Raw genomic sequence first — 14048 nt, 5'->3', positions numbered from 1 at the left:
GATTCTGCAGATGGGTCTCGATGCCGTCCTGCCATCTGATAATCAGACCTGTATAATCTATCACACTGCACCGGATTCTTGCTCCAGGACCATTAAAAACTGATCCACCGTTTGCTGTTAAATTAAGATGCTTCATTTTCCTACTGTATGTGACTTTCCTTTTCACAGACAAATGATACAAGAGCCACTGGACCCAGTGCAGACAGGAAAGTACCACTGAAACTTCAGAGAGCCCAAACCTAGAGACTGTATTTTAAGTCTTATCAAACTCTTATCAAAAGAGCCTCAGAAACCATGAGTAGGAAACGTGAAGAGGATATCTGTGGAACTCCTTGCATATAACAAGGTCCTGAGAAATTCCCATTAAAATCTGCTCTCTGTGTGTGCGAATGGAAAAGACTGATTTAATTTTAATTTGTGCAGACTGCAGCCTTAAAGCAGAGCTCCCTCTAAGCAGGCTGCGGTAACTTAATCCTACTTGCCAAACTAATTACATGAGAATCATTCTGATCAGTACCCACAGCTCCCTTTGATGTTCAACTCTTGCTACCTTTTATCCCCAGTCATTCTCTGGGCAAGGTCTCCTTCACACATTCCCATCCCGCTGGATCATGAAGCGATTGCTTTTGAAGCTCAGTTTTATTTTGATGGAACACCAAGGAACTGAAAATGATTTCTTACTGAAGGAGTCTGATTTTGGTTTGAAAATTCTGGAAGAAATTCTAAGCTTGACAGAATGCAGCACATCCAGCACTAACAGCGTGGCTTCTTTCTTGCACAAAGGTTAGTTACCTCCATGCTGGAGGAATTGCCTAATGTACTCATTATGCCATGAGATCTCCTTCCATCCTGACTTGGCCCCAGCGGGTTTGTCTGTTATGTTTCTTAACCTCTTGAACAAGCATTATTTACCCAAAGACTCACTCAGTGCTCAGCTCCAAGGGGTCTCACCATTCCTTGTTAATAGTAAACTGAAACCCAGTGAGATTTTCACTGGGCCATTTTTTAACATCCTGTCCTGCTGCAAGTCCCCAGTGGGGATCTTTCTTCTAGATCAAATTTAGATGATGACTGCCTGAAGCAGCCTGCAGAGGAGCAGACATCTAAATCACCCTCACGAGGCAGCCCTGCATTTTGATTCCTCCCAGCTGGAAATCGGAAGTGGCACACTTATGATGCAGGCCTGAGGTCACTGGATGCACTGAATCATTTACTGGGCTGGTGAAGTGACGGGCTTCCAAATAAAAGCTAAGCATCCGTTTGACACATGAAAACCCTCTAAACGGCCTTGTACCCTTTAACCATGTCCTCAAGCAAATTCTCTCTCACACAGGATTGGCACACGGGTTAAACGAGATAATGCAAGTGAAATACCAATCACTGGGTCTGGCAGCAAGACTACCCTCAGGAGTGTTTTGTTAACATCTATGGAGAATGAAAAAGCAGCCCCTGCCCTGGTGAAGGGAGACCCTAATAAAAAGATTTGAAGGCTATGGCTGACCAAACTTCAGAAGGCAAGGAGGTCCAAGCCTGAAATCTTTACTGCTGGTGACTCAATCTTGTTTATTCAACATCTTAATTCAAATTATGAGTGATTTGGAATACAGCTGCTCACCAAAATAGGCACCCTATTTGCTCTTCAATTAGAATATCAGAGTCAACTAAATTCAAATATTATTATTTTCTTAAGTCTTCTTGGATGAATGAGACACTACTGAGTCAACAAAATGCATGGTGGTTGAAAAAACAGTAGGAAATGTGTCTGGAAAGGAAAATGAGATATGCCAAATGCAGAGAGGAAAAACCAAGATGCAGAAAGCCTTCCATCCAGGGGTGTGGAATAAATGACTTTCTAAATTCTCTCTCTCCAAAATAGTACTGTGACTAACAACTGTCTTAGAAATCTGCTCTGGGACAAAGTGCCTCCTATGCGAGTGCTAGTGCATAGTAAGCTCTCAGTAAAAATTAAATGATTCATCACAGAGTGGGTTTTGGCCAAGTATCAACTCCACCACTTTCAATGTACAACTCACATGACACTTTAAAGGTATATTCCCCCAGGGGAGTGCAAAGCTCTTGACACCCACATATTTCATTTAACAAGCTCCTAAAAATCCCCACAAACACCATGCTAGTTGCCATGGGAAGAAACAGACAACTGGGAGCTGAGCTTAGAGGGACAAGGCACCCCCAACACAGTCCAACTCAGATCTCATGAGCCTGTAAAATGTTGCTAGAAGTTAAACAGGTAGTAAGAATATTTATATCTCTAGAGAAAACATGACCAAAGCCCAGTACTTCCATGATTTGCTCAGACTTATGGAATTAGGGATTGACTGAATAGTAGAATCCAAGTCTCCCAAAGTATGGAAAGAACTAGAAATGTTTAGCCTGTACAGAAAAGACTTAAAGGGAACATGAAGTCTGTGCTGAAATATCTGAAGGCTTGGGCTGTTATTGTCCTAAGATGGCGGGTGAAATATTCTTGGTTCAGCTCCCTAGGGAAACTAATCCAGACTCCTTCCTGTCCTATTTCTAGGTGTCCATTCATACCAACGATTTTGACCTCAAAATAGACATGCTCACAATTCGGAGAGAAAAAAAATGCATCTGAAGGGGTATTATGCCCAATTAACTACAGAACAAGGTAGAAATTGCAGGTGCATAGATTTTGACTCAAAACAAGGAGAGACTTTCTAGCAATTAGAGTTGTTAAAATATGGGAATGCATTGCCTTGGACCCAGCACATTTCGCACCTCTAGAAATGTCAAATAGAAGGGTAATGACCTCCTAATAAAGGAGGCAGAAGAAGCTATTGCAGAATTACAAGCAATAGATGATGAAGTCTGAATTAGTGCAGTGGCGGTAGAGATGGGAAGGAAGGAGCAGATGAGAGAAATGTTCAGGAGGAAAAATCATGACGAATTAGTAACTGATAAGACATGGAAGAGGGATGGGGGGAGAGACATGGGAGCTCCTGGAAGTTGGATCATATAGTATTTGTGCTTTTGTGACTCACTTATTTCACTCAGCATGGTGTTTTCAAGGTTCATTCATGTTGTAGCGTGTGCCAGGACATCATTTCTCTTTATGGTCGAATAGTATTCCAACAACCAATAGAAACATGAGAGGTGAGCAGGTTTGCGGAAGAAAATGCAGAGTCAGAGGTGTCTGTGGGCCATCGGGATGGAGTTGCTCACCAGGCCATGGGGTCCAGGTGCTGTGGAGAAGTGTTGGACTGGAGATACAATTTGGGAACCTCAGTACAGACAGGGTGTCCTATCTCACTGCCACTTACAGATAGTATACAGCATGAAAAGAGGGCTGAGGGATGCTGGCTCTTAAGAGGAAGGCTAGAAAGAGGAACGCAAGAAGACAAGGCAGGACTGGTCAGAAAGGATCCAGGAGAAGAAGTAGAATGAAGTGTTCTTGAGGTTGAGAGAACCTCAGCAGAGAGTACAATAAACTCAGAGTTGGAGAGCAAGGACTGAACTTGGTGATACGGCAAGTCCATATGCATGTAATAAAGGGGCTTCAGGGTAAATGGGAAGTGAGGAATTAGAAATGGTGTTAGCTAGCTGTCGGGCGGAGGAAGACAGGCACTGGGGGGAAGACATAGAAATTAGGATTTTTTTAGTGTGGGAAGATTGGAGTATGTTTATAAGCTAAGAGGAAAGTGCTGGTAGAGGGATATTGAAGATCCCAGGGAGAAGAGTGGTCAATGGGGCCGAGTCCTGGAGGAGGTGGGCGGTCATGGGCATAGGTGGCAGGACTGACCGTGGTCAGTCAGAGGGACATTCATTGTCGGAGGCTGGAGGAAGGAAGCAAGGATCAGAGTGGATGTTAGATATAAACTGTTGCGTGTGGGGGCAGGGAGCGGGGGATGGATAGAGATCATGCCTGGTGGCCTTAGCTACACTGTGAGGTAAAAAACAAGATCTTATTATGAGTGTAAAAAAAGGACTGAGCAAGAAGAGAAGGTGGAGGGAGGAAGTTGGAAGGGAGCAGGGCAAGGACAAGCAGAAGAGCTGATGGAGGCTTCAGGGCCCAGCTAAAGACACAGGCCAGGAGTTAGGACAGAAACTGTTTATGCTTCTCAAACTCATCCTACACACAAAGGGGACAACCCCAAGCCTTCATCTGCCTCCCCATCCAAACCGTTCACTGGTTCCTCACTGCACCCGGAAAAAGCCCCATCGCTTCCTAGCACAGAGGTTGTGTTCTGCTCCCCGACTGGTCCCAACTCCTTCCACGCCTCAACTTCAGCCTGAAGTTCCCCCGTGTAGGATGCTTTTTCTTCCCCTATGTCTTTTCTGTCCTCTGCTCCTTCAGGAGATACGCAGGTGTTACCTCCTCCAGGAAGCTCCCTGACCCTGGGGCAGGGCTAGATACCCTAACCTGGGGACTTCACAACATGCTGTGTGTGCTTCCTACACTGACCCTACTATATACCACACAGACAGCTGCTTATATGTCTGTCCCTCCACTGACTCGGACATGGGGGCTCCTTCAGGACAGGGGCAGGGCTTTCACCTTGGTATTCCCAGGACTTGGTATGCCCTCCACATACATGCTGAGTGGGACGTTAGATCAATCCCATCTTACTAAGAATCTACGTTTCTACTTGTCACTTCTTTCTGGTTTTTCTCCCATTTTTTTTCAGGGGGGGTATTTAGGAGGGCTTGCATCTTTTTTTTTAATTGAGCTAAAAATACATATAACAAAATTTTTGCCAGTTCAACAATTTTTATACATACAATTCAGTGACATTAAATTCATCATGGTGCACAACCATCATTACTATCCTTTTCCAAAAAAGTCTACCACTAACAGCAGAAACTCAGCGCCCTGTAAGCAAGCAACAACTCCCCCTTGCCCCTCTCCCTCCCACCCCGGTTACCACTAGTAGGCTTTGGTCTCTATACATTTGCCTGTTTCATATAAATGGGATCATATAGTATTTGTGCTTTTGTGACTCACTTATTTCACTCAGCGTGGTGTTTTCAAGGTTCATTCATGTTGTAGTGTGTACCAGGACATCACTTCTCTTTATGGTCGAGTAGTATTCCATTGTGTGTATAGACTGTACCATGTTTACCTACTTATCTGTTGATGGATATTTAGTTTGTTTCCATCTTTTGGCTAATGTGCATAGTGCTGCAATGAACCTTGGTGTACAGGTTTCTGTTTGCATTCAGTATAATTGCTTTTGTAAAAGCACACACATATCTAGAGTGGGCACCCCGGGTCTCCTCTGCTGTCCCTGGGACACCCAAAATACCCATCAGCTAAAAGGCCCCAGGGCTGTCCCTGATGACATCTTTAAGCAGGTGAGAGAAGCCCAGGTCCTCCATATCTTGCTGACCCCTCACACTGGCTGGAGCAGAAGACCTCTAGAGCCAAGTGATCCGACACCCCAGCGGTCCTCCCAGTGGTGGGCACAGGCCCATCTCTGCAATCCTGGAGGTGCTGAACTCACTAACAGAACTCTCCCAAGACCCCAGTCCTGTCTCTGCTTCCCACTCTTGTCTCTCCAAAAAAAACAAGGCTTGGGCCGGCATTCAAGCTCCAGGGACTGCTGAGGAGGGGGCTCTGGGACACGGCTTCCATCAAGTCAGTGTCCTTCCCAGATCCCCGGGCTGAAACCTGATTCCACTCCTCACCCCCCCACCCCCCCACCCCTACTCTTGGATGCGTAGGTGCTCTAATGAAAAGCTGCCCTGGGCTTTTTTTTTTTTGGAAGTGGGAAAGATAAATGAGCAACTAGCAGCCACCACAAGGAGGGGCTGAGTCACTCGGAAAGACATTTCTCAGTGGTCTTGCACGGCTCATGCTGACGGTGCATCCACCCTGCGCACGGCTCATGCTGACGGTGCATCCACCCTGCTGACAAAGGCAGCTCAGGCCATCCCCAGTGAGTGGTTATGTCACTAGCGGCCAAGCTGTTGGAAGGGCAGACAGACTATTGGACCAGCCACAGGGAAGACAAGCAGGACCTCCACCCACCACGCACCCCAACGTAGAAAGGTAGGTTCATATGAAACCAAGTTCCAGGGAGCCAACCCTCTGAGGCAGATACGCCACCCCAGGCTGTAATGTGGATTCAGAGAGGCTCAAAATAGTTTTTTGGAGGGGCAAGCAAAATGATTCAAAACTAAACAGAAAAACAACTACCACAACAGCAACAAAAACAATTTAAAATCTCCCTACTACAGAGCAATCGATGGCTGCAAATACATCAAATATATGTTTGGGAAAGCAGATGCCTAAAATCCACTGCCTTCTAACCCTGGCTTCTTGTTGACAAGATCACTGCCTCTGGACTGAATGACCCTGCTTAGCTAGGACTCACAGATTCATTTATCCAGGGACCCTATACACAAACAGAAACCTGCACACCAATGTTCATTGCAGCACGACGCACAGTAGCCAAAAGATGGAAACAACCTAAATATCCACCAACAGATAAATAGGTAAATACGGTGCTTTCAGAAAGACAGCTTTTCTGCAGGTGCAATGTAATCCTGTCTCTTATGTTCTCTTGCAGTTACCTGACAGGCCACATCTGGCCTTCTTCAGGAGTAACCAATGATAGAGCAGCAGGGTTCATTTCCCTTTGCCCTGTCCACAAAACAGGCATCAAAAACAGAAAAAATGAGGGACCAGAAGAGGTGGGAGATTGCCCCCAGAAACCTGGTCTATTGTGCTTTTTGTCAAATTCCTTCTGTAGTTTGTTAAGGACCTAACAGTCTGCTCCATGCTGACTCACTAGCCCCTTCCCAGGCTGGTTCTTCTCTCACACACTGGCTGTTCTACATCCCTCTGCCTTTGTGCAAGCTCCTCCCTCTACTCAGAATGCTCCCCTCTTCCTCTTTTCTGGGTAACTTCCACTAATTCTTCCATACTCAGCACAGGGTCTACCTGCCTGCCCCAGGAGGCCTTCCCTAATCATCCCTGCTCCTACCCAGTCCACATCAGGCATGTGCCTCTAGGGATCCACTGTTGTTGTTAGGTGCTGTCCAGTCAGTTCTGACTCATAGCAACCCCATGTACAACAGAATGAAACACTGCCTGGTCCTGCGCCATCCTCACTACCGTTGCTATGTTTCAGCCCATTGTTACAGCCACTGTGTCAATCCATCTCCTTGAGGGTCTTCCTCTTTTTCACTGACCCTGTACTTTGCCAAGCATGATGTCCTTCTCCAGGGACTGATACCTCCTGATAACATGTGCAAAGTACGTAAGATAAAGTCTTGCCATCCTCGCTTCTAAGGAGCATTCTGGTTGTACTTCTTCCAAGACAGATTTGTTTGTGCTTCTGGCAGTCCATGGTATAGTCAATATTCTTTGCCAACACCACAGTTCAAAAGCATAATTCTTTTTCCGTCTTCCTTATTCATTGTCCAGCTTTCACATGCATATGAGGCAATTGAAAAAAATCATGGCTTGGGTCCAGTGCATCTTAGTCCTCAACATGACATCTTTGCTTTTGAACACTTGAAGGAGATTTTTTGCAGGAGATTTGCCCAATGCAATGCATTATTTGATTTTTTGACTGCTGCTTCCATGGGCATTGATTGTAGATCCAAGTAAAACAAAAGTCTTGACAACTTCAATCTTTTCTCTGTTTATTATGATGTTGCTTACTGGTCCTGTTGTAAGGATTTTTGTTTTCTTTACGTTGAGGTGTAATCCATACTGAAGCTGTAGTCTTTGATCTTCATCAGTAAGTGCTTCAAGTCCTCTTCACTTTCAGCTAGCAAGTTTCTGTCATCAGCATAACACAGGTTGTTAATGAGTCTTCCTCCAATTCTGATGCTCCATTCTTCTTCATATAGCCCAGCTTCTAGGATTATTTGCTCAGCATCATACAGATTGAAGAAGTATGGTGAAAAGATACAACCCTGTTACACACCCTTCCTGACTTTAAACTGCGTGGTATCCCCTTATTCTGTTTGAACTAGTGCCTCTTGTTTTACGTACAGGTTCTGCATAAGCACAATTAAGTATTCTGGAATTCCCATTCGTAGCAATGTTATCCATAATTTGTTATGATCCACACAGGTGAATGCCTTTGCATAATCAATAAAACAGATAAACATTTTTCTGGTATTCTCTGTTTCAGCCAAGATCTGTCTGACATCAGCAGTGATATACCTGGTTCCCTGCCCTATTCTGAATCCAGCTTGAATTTATTGCAGTTCCCTGTCAATGTACTGCTGCAACAATTTTTTAATTATCTTCAGCATGTGACATTAATGATATTGTTTGATAATTTCCACATTCTGTTGGATCACCTTTCTTTGGTATGGGCACACATATGGATCTCTTCCAGTCAGTTGGCCAGGTAGCTGTCTTCCAAATTTCTTGGCATAAATGAGTGAGAGTTTCCAGTGTTGCAAACATTTGTTGAAACATCTCAACTGGTATTTTCTCAATTCCTGGAGCCTTGTTTTTTTGCCAACGCCTTCAATGCAGCTAGGATTTCTTCCTTTCATATTATTGGTTCTTAATCATGTGCTACTTCCTGAGATGGATGAACGCCGACCGATTCTTTTGGTAGAGTGACTGTGTATTCCTTCCATCTTCTTTTCTTCTGTTGTTCAATATGTTGACCATGAAATCCTTCAATATGGCAACTCAGGGCTTGAATTTTTTCTTCAGTTCTTTCAGGTTCAGAAATGCCAAGCATGTTCTTCCCTTTGGCTTTCTAACTCCAAGTCTTTGCACATTTCATTGTAAGAGTTAACTCTGTTTTCACGAGCCGACATTCATTTTTTGATGTGGCATGACTTAAAGTAGAAGAAACAGCTCTAAACATCCATTAGTAATTGGAAATGTGGAATATACGAAGTGTGAATCTAGGAAAATTGTAAGTGGTCAAAAATGAAATGGAATGTTTGAAGATCAGAATCTTATGCATCAGTGAGCTGAAATGAACTGGTATTGGCCATTTTGAATCAGACAATCATATGGTTTACTGTGCCAGGAATTACAAATTGAAGAGGAATGGCATCACATTCATTGTCAAAAAGAACATTTCAAGATCTCTCCTGAAGTACAACACTGTCAGTGAGGGAATAATATCCATATGCTTATAAGAAAGACCAGTTAATATGACTATTATTCAAATTTATGCACCAACCAGTAATGTCAAAGATGAAGAAACTAAAGATTGTTATCAATTTCTACAGTCTGAAATTGATCAAACATGCAACCAAGAAGCATTGATCATAACTGGTGATTGGAACACAAAAGTTGGAAACATAGAAGAAGGATCAATCAGTAGCTGGAAAATATGGTCTTGGTGATAAAAATGGCACTGGAGATCGCATGACAGAATTTTGCAAGCCCAATGACTTATTCATTGGAAATACCTTCTTAAACAACATAAACAGCAATTACATGTGTGGACCTCGCCAGATGGAATACACAGGAATCAAATCAACTACATCTGTGGAAAGAGATGATGAAGAAGCTCAATATCATCAGTCAGAACAAGGCCAGGAGCCCAGCTGCAGAACAGACCATCAATTGCACTTATGCAAGTTCAAGATGAAGCTTAAGAAAATTAAAGCAAGCCCACGAGAGCCAAAGCACAACCTTGAGTATATCCCACCTGAATTTAGAGACCGTCTCAAGAATAGATTTGATACACTGAACATTAATGACCAAAGACCAGACGAGTTGTAGGATGACATCAAGGACATAATACATGTAGAAAGCAAAAAGTCATGAAAAAGACAAGAATTAAAAAAAGATCTAAATGGATGTCAGAAGAGACTCTGAAATTTGCTCTTAAACGTAGAGTAGCTAAAGCAAATGAAAGAAATAATAAAGTAAAAGAGCTGAACAGGAGATTTTAAAGGGTGGGGATCCATACGGCCCTCTAAAATAACAAAGCAGGTGCTGTCGAGTTGATTCTGACTCATGGCAACTCCGTGTGTGTCAGAGTAGAACTGTGCTCCATAGGGTTTTCAATGGCTGATTTTTTGGAAGTAGACGGACCAACCTCTCTTCTGAGGTGCCTCTGAGTGGACTTGAACCTCCATTCTTACAGTTAGCAGCCATGCATGTTAACTATTTGCACCACCTAAGGACTCCATTTTTCAGAACGGTTGTTGTTGGATGCCGTTGATTCAGTTCCGACTCATAGTGACCCCACCATGACAGAGTAGAACTGCCCCATAGGGTTTCCTTGGCTGTAATCTTTAAGGAAGCAAATTGCCAGGTCTTTCTCCTGTGGAGCTGCTGGGTGGGTTTGAACCACCAATCTTTTGGTTAACAGCTGAGCACTTAACTGTCGTGTAACCAGGGCTCCTACCCTTTACAATAGTACCACCAAATCATTAACAAATGATGTTTTCTTTCAGTCAGTTGATAAATATCTATAGAATGTCCACTAAGCATGGCACTGCAGTGGATTTCCCAACTAGATTATAAGCTCCTAGAGGATAGGGACTGGGTCTTATTCACTGGGCCCCCAGCACTTGGCAAAGGCCTAGCACACACTAGGTACCTCAATCAATGACTGCTAAGTTGAACTAAGGATGTAATCAGGCTGAAGGTCAATCTACCTCAAATAGGGAGGCCTGGCTGGTGGGATAATATCCTAACTCCTCAGCCTGGACCCCAAAGTCCTTCATTATTTTTTTGACTGTGTCACCCCTAAACCTCCTTGTGAACCTGCTGCTCTGATCAGGTGTGAGTCTCAGTGCTTCTGTGAATTAACCATCTTTTCTACCTCTGAGCTATTGGGTCTGTTGTTCCCTCAGGCTGGAATGCCTTCCCCACACCATCCCCTCCTTTGTGCACTCAAATCCTGAGTTACAAAAAAAAAGAAAATTAAAACAGGGTTATGTGTCTACAAAGGAGCCCTGGTGGCACAGTGGTTAAGTGTTCAGCTGCTAACTGAAAGGTCAGCTGTTCAAACGCACTAATCGCTCTGTGGGAGAAAGATGTGGCAGTCTACTTCTGTAAAGAGTACAGCCTTGGAAACCCTATAGTGCAGTTCTATTCTACTCTATAGGATAGTTCTGAGTAGGTATCAACTTGACGGCAGCAGGTTTGGACCTATCTACCAGACCCTAAAAACTGAGGCTCACTCTATTCTCTTCCAGCTGAATTGCAAAATAAAGTATTAGCATATGCACTATCATTTTGCTTCATTTTTCATTCATCTTAACATGGCAGAGTAGAAAGACCATTGGGTTTGAGGCTAGAAAATTTTATTTCTACTCCTGATCCCCCACTAAATGACTCTGGGCAGGTTGTTTTTCTGAGGTTTAGTTTCTCCTCTGTGAAAGGAGCCAACTATTGCCCTGTTCAATTCATAGAACTAGTTTTGAGACACAAATGAGATAACATATGAAGGAACTCAGGTATTAGAAAGCCTGCAAGTGGAATGAAAAGATACTATGATCTAATGTTCTTGTGGCAAGCCCTTTGAAGGCAGGAACCCTGCCTCGGTTGTGATTTATTCCCTCCCGCAACCTACCAGAGTGCTTGCACACGAATAGGGCTACACCTGACATACAGGGCCTCTCAAACGTGAATGCGCTTTACTAATGATACGGATCTTGAATGTCTTCATTGAAACTCTCTTCTGTCAGGCATAAACAAAATACCCTTTCCTTTTCTCAACCTGTAAAAAGATCCAGGGGTCTTTTGGGAAATAATTGCCTAATGTGAACCCCCCTCAGGATGTTAAGGTCATGACCCTGAATGTGGCTGGAACATCTCATCTTTGGCCACAACTCCACGAGGGCCAGCTGCCTACGCACACCCTTGATCCTCCTCTCCATTCTCAGCCTCTCATTTAATTCCTTCCCAGGACAATTGTATACAGGTCCACACAAGAACAATTAAATCCAAGTCCACTGAGGCCTCTAAATATATCTAAATTCTGCAAGACCTCTGCAAATAAAATCTTATTCCCTGTAAGCACCAGTGTGATTGGTCTCCTATGTAACAAAGGAGCTTTTATATTTTTAGTTTTCTTCCCATACAACAAACACTATTAATAACATTCTACTTTCTCCAGAGATGATATGGATTAGACCAAATGGAAAGTTACCATGGCTACCGCAGTGTTATTTTTGGCATGAGAAATACACGCCAAGTGAAGCCGCATACATGGTCAAGAAGTGGAGCTTTGTTTCCGCTTTGCTATCAGGCAATCAATCCCGATTTAATTTTGAAACTCTAATTGCAACAGAAACTAATTATGAGCAGCAAGACCTGAAACCCCCTAATTAAAGTGGAAGTCAATAAAGCGATACAGCACTATCATTGGGGCAACCTCAACAGGATGAGGCACTAAGCAAAAGCAGATTTATTTCCCAGGTAATTAGCTAAGCAAAGCAAGACAGGGAAACCCAGCTGGAGGGTACAAGTGGGAAACCCTGAGTTGGGGACTGAAGGCTTCAGTTTCCGGTGAACTGGTCATGTCCTCTTCTGCTCTACAAAGACTGTAACAAACTGGGGGTGGGGTAGGAACCCTGGTTGGAGGGGAGGGTGGTTCTACTAAAAGTCAACCACCCGGAGTGGCCATGGTGGGGAGATCGCTGAGGGACCTTGGTGGCATTGAGGAGGAATAAACTGAAGGATGGCTGGTTGAGACTAATCTCATATGTTGGCATTGTGTGACTCATAGTGATCTCATGTGACAGAAGAGAACTGCCCCATAGGGTTTTCTAGGCTGTAATCTTTACAGGCGCAGATTGCCAGGTCCTTCTACTGCGGAGCTGCTGAGTAGGTTTGAACCACCAATCTTTTGGTTAGCAGCTGAGCGCTTAACTGTTGCGCCACCAGGCTCCTTCCCATATGTTACTGTGGCCCTTTCTGTTCAGGCCTTGGGGGCGGAACTGCACAGGCACAGAGGTACCCAGAGTCTGATTCTTCAGATCCAGATAGGTACAGGATGTTTCCTCACATACCAAATGCTGAGCTGCACTTTTCTGACTTAGCACAAGTTGGCGTACAGAAGGGTTCCTATTACAGTGAAAACGTACTGCCAATCCCTGAAGTGCATGATTCCCTTTGGGACCGCCTGGTCTATCTTTGACAGCTTTAAAATACTATTAATGGCATGACTTCATCTGACCTACGATAGAACGATCCATTTTTAGGCCAGAAACCACATGGTCCTCACATCACCCCCAGTGGGCTGGAGGATAGAAAGGGGATCTTAAGTCAGGGAGGGAACAATTTAACTGATGATTGGTTACTCGTTCTCCAAATTTCTTGACGAAGAGACAAAAAGGAACACTACAGAATGGTTAGGAAGCCACATTTCTAATGACAACAGGGCAGAGAGTCAGAGGCAAATATTCAGTGTATATTTTTCTACAGAGAGGTCTTTCTCCGACTCATAGTGACCCTACTGGACAAAGCAGAACTGCTCCATAGGGTTTCTAAGGAGCGGCTGGTGGATTCAAACTACCGACTTTTTGGTTAGCAGCTGAGCTCGTAACCACTGTGCCACCAGGGCTCCTTTCTCCCTTTAACATGCAATTTTCTTGAGAGTTTTAAGGTATTATTAAAAAGCAAGAAGCAGAACACCATAACCTTTTTGTAGCTTTTTCTGTGGCAGTGAACAAATCAGCCCCTCCAGAGAAAGTCAACTCATCAGGGTATGAAGAACTCTTTGAGGGCTTTCAGACTCCTGTTTCCCATGAAGTTACTAAGGTCCAGTCACACTGGGGCTGACAGGATTTTTCTGAGGCACACAAGCCCCCACATCAATGACAGCCTGTATTAATCTTAGTTCTAAGTGTGTCACAGGCAGGCCACATGGAACACAGCCCCTGACTCGAATTAGCCAAATGAAGTTCTCTGGACACTCTCATCAAAATAGTGTATTAACATATTACGCAAAACCTTTGGCATTAACATTTTGTAACAAAGGTTAAAATGGGAGCGGTAAAGAAAAAGACAGTTCTGAACCTTGAAATATTTCGGAAGCTGGTTATGATTTGAAAGGCAAGATTTTGTTGTTTCTGAACATTGCTGACATATAATGGGCCAGGAGGTCAAGTAGAAAAGA

At 43.9% G+C, this 14048-nt stretch overlaps 1 protein-coding gene across 5 annotated transcripts in view; it reads right to left on the bottom strand.

Moving 5' to 3' along the window:
• BCAR3 (BCAR3 adaptor protein, NSP family member) overlaps window positions 1-14048 on the bottom strand; it is a 250806-nt gene that overhangs the window by 43189 nt on the left and 193569 nt on the right. The gene's annotated exons all lie outside the window — the stretch shown is intronic.

Source organism: Elephas maximus, chromosome 3, assembly GCF_024166365.1.
Source record: "Elephas maximus indicus isolate mEleMax1 chromosome 3, mEleMax1 primary haplotype, whole genome shotgun sequence".
NCBI lineage: Eukaryota > Metazoa > Chordata > Mammalia > Proboscidea > Elephantidae > Elephas > Elephas maximus.
This window is presented reverse-complemented; position numbering and strand designations above follow the sequence as displayed.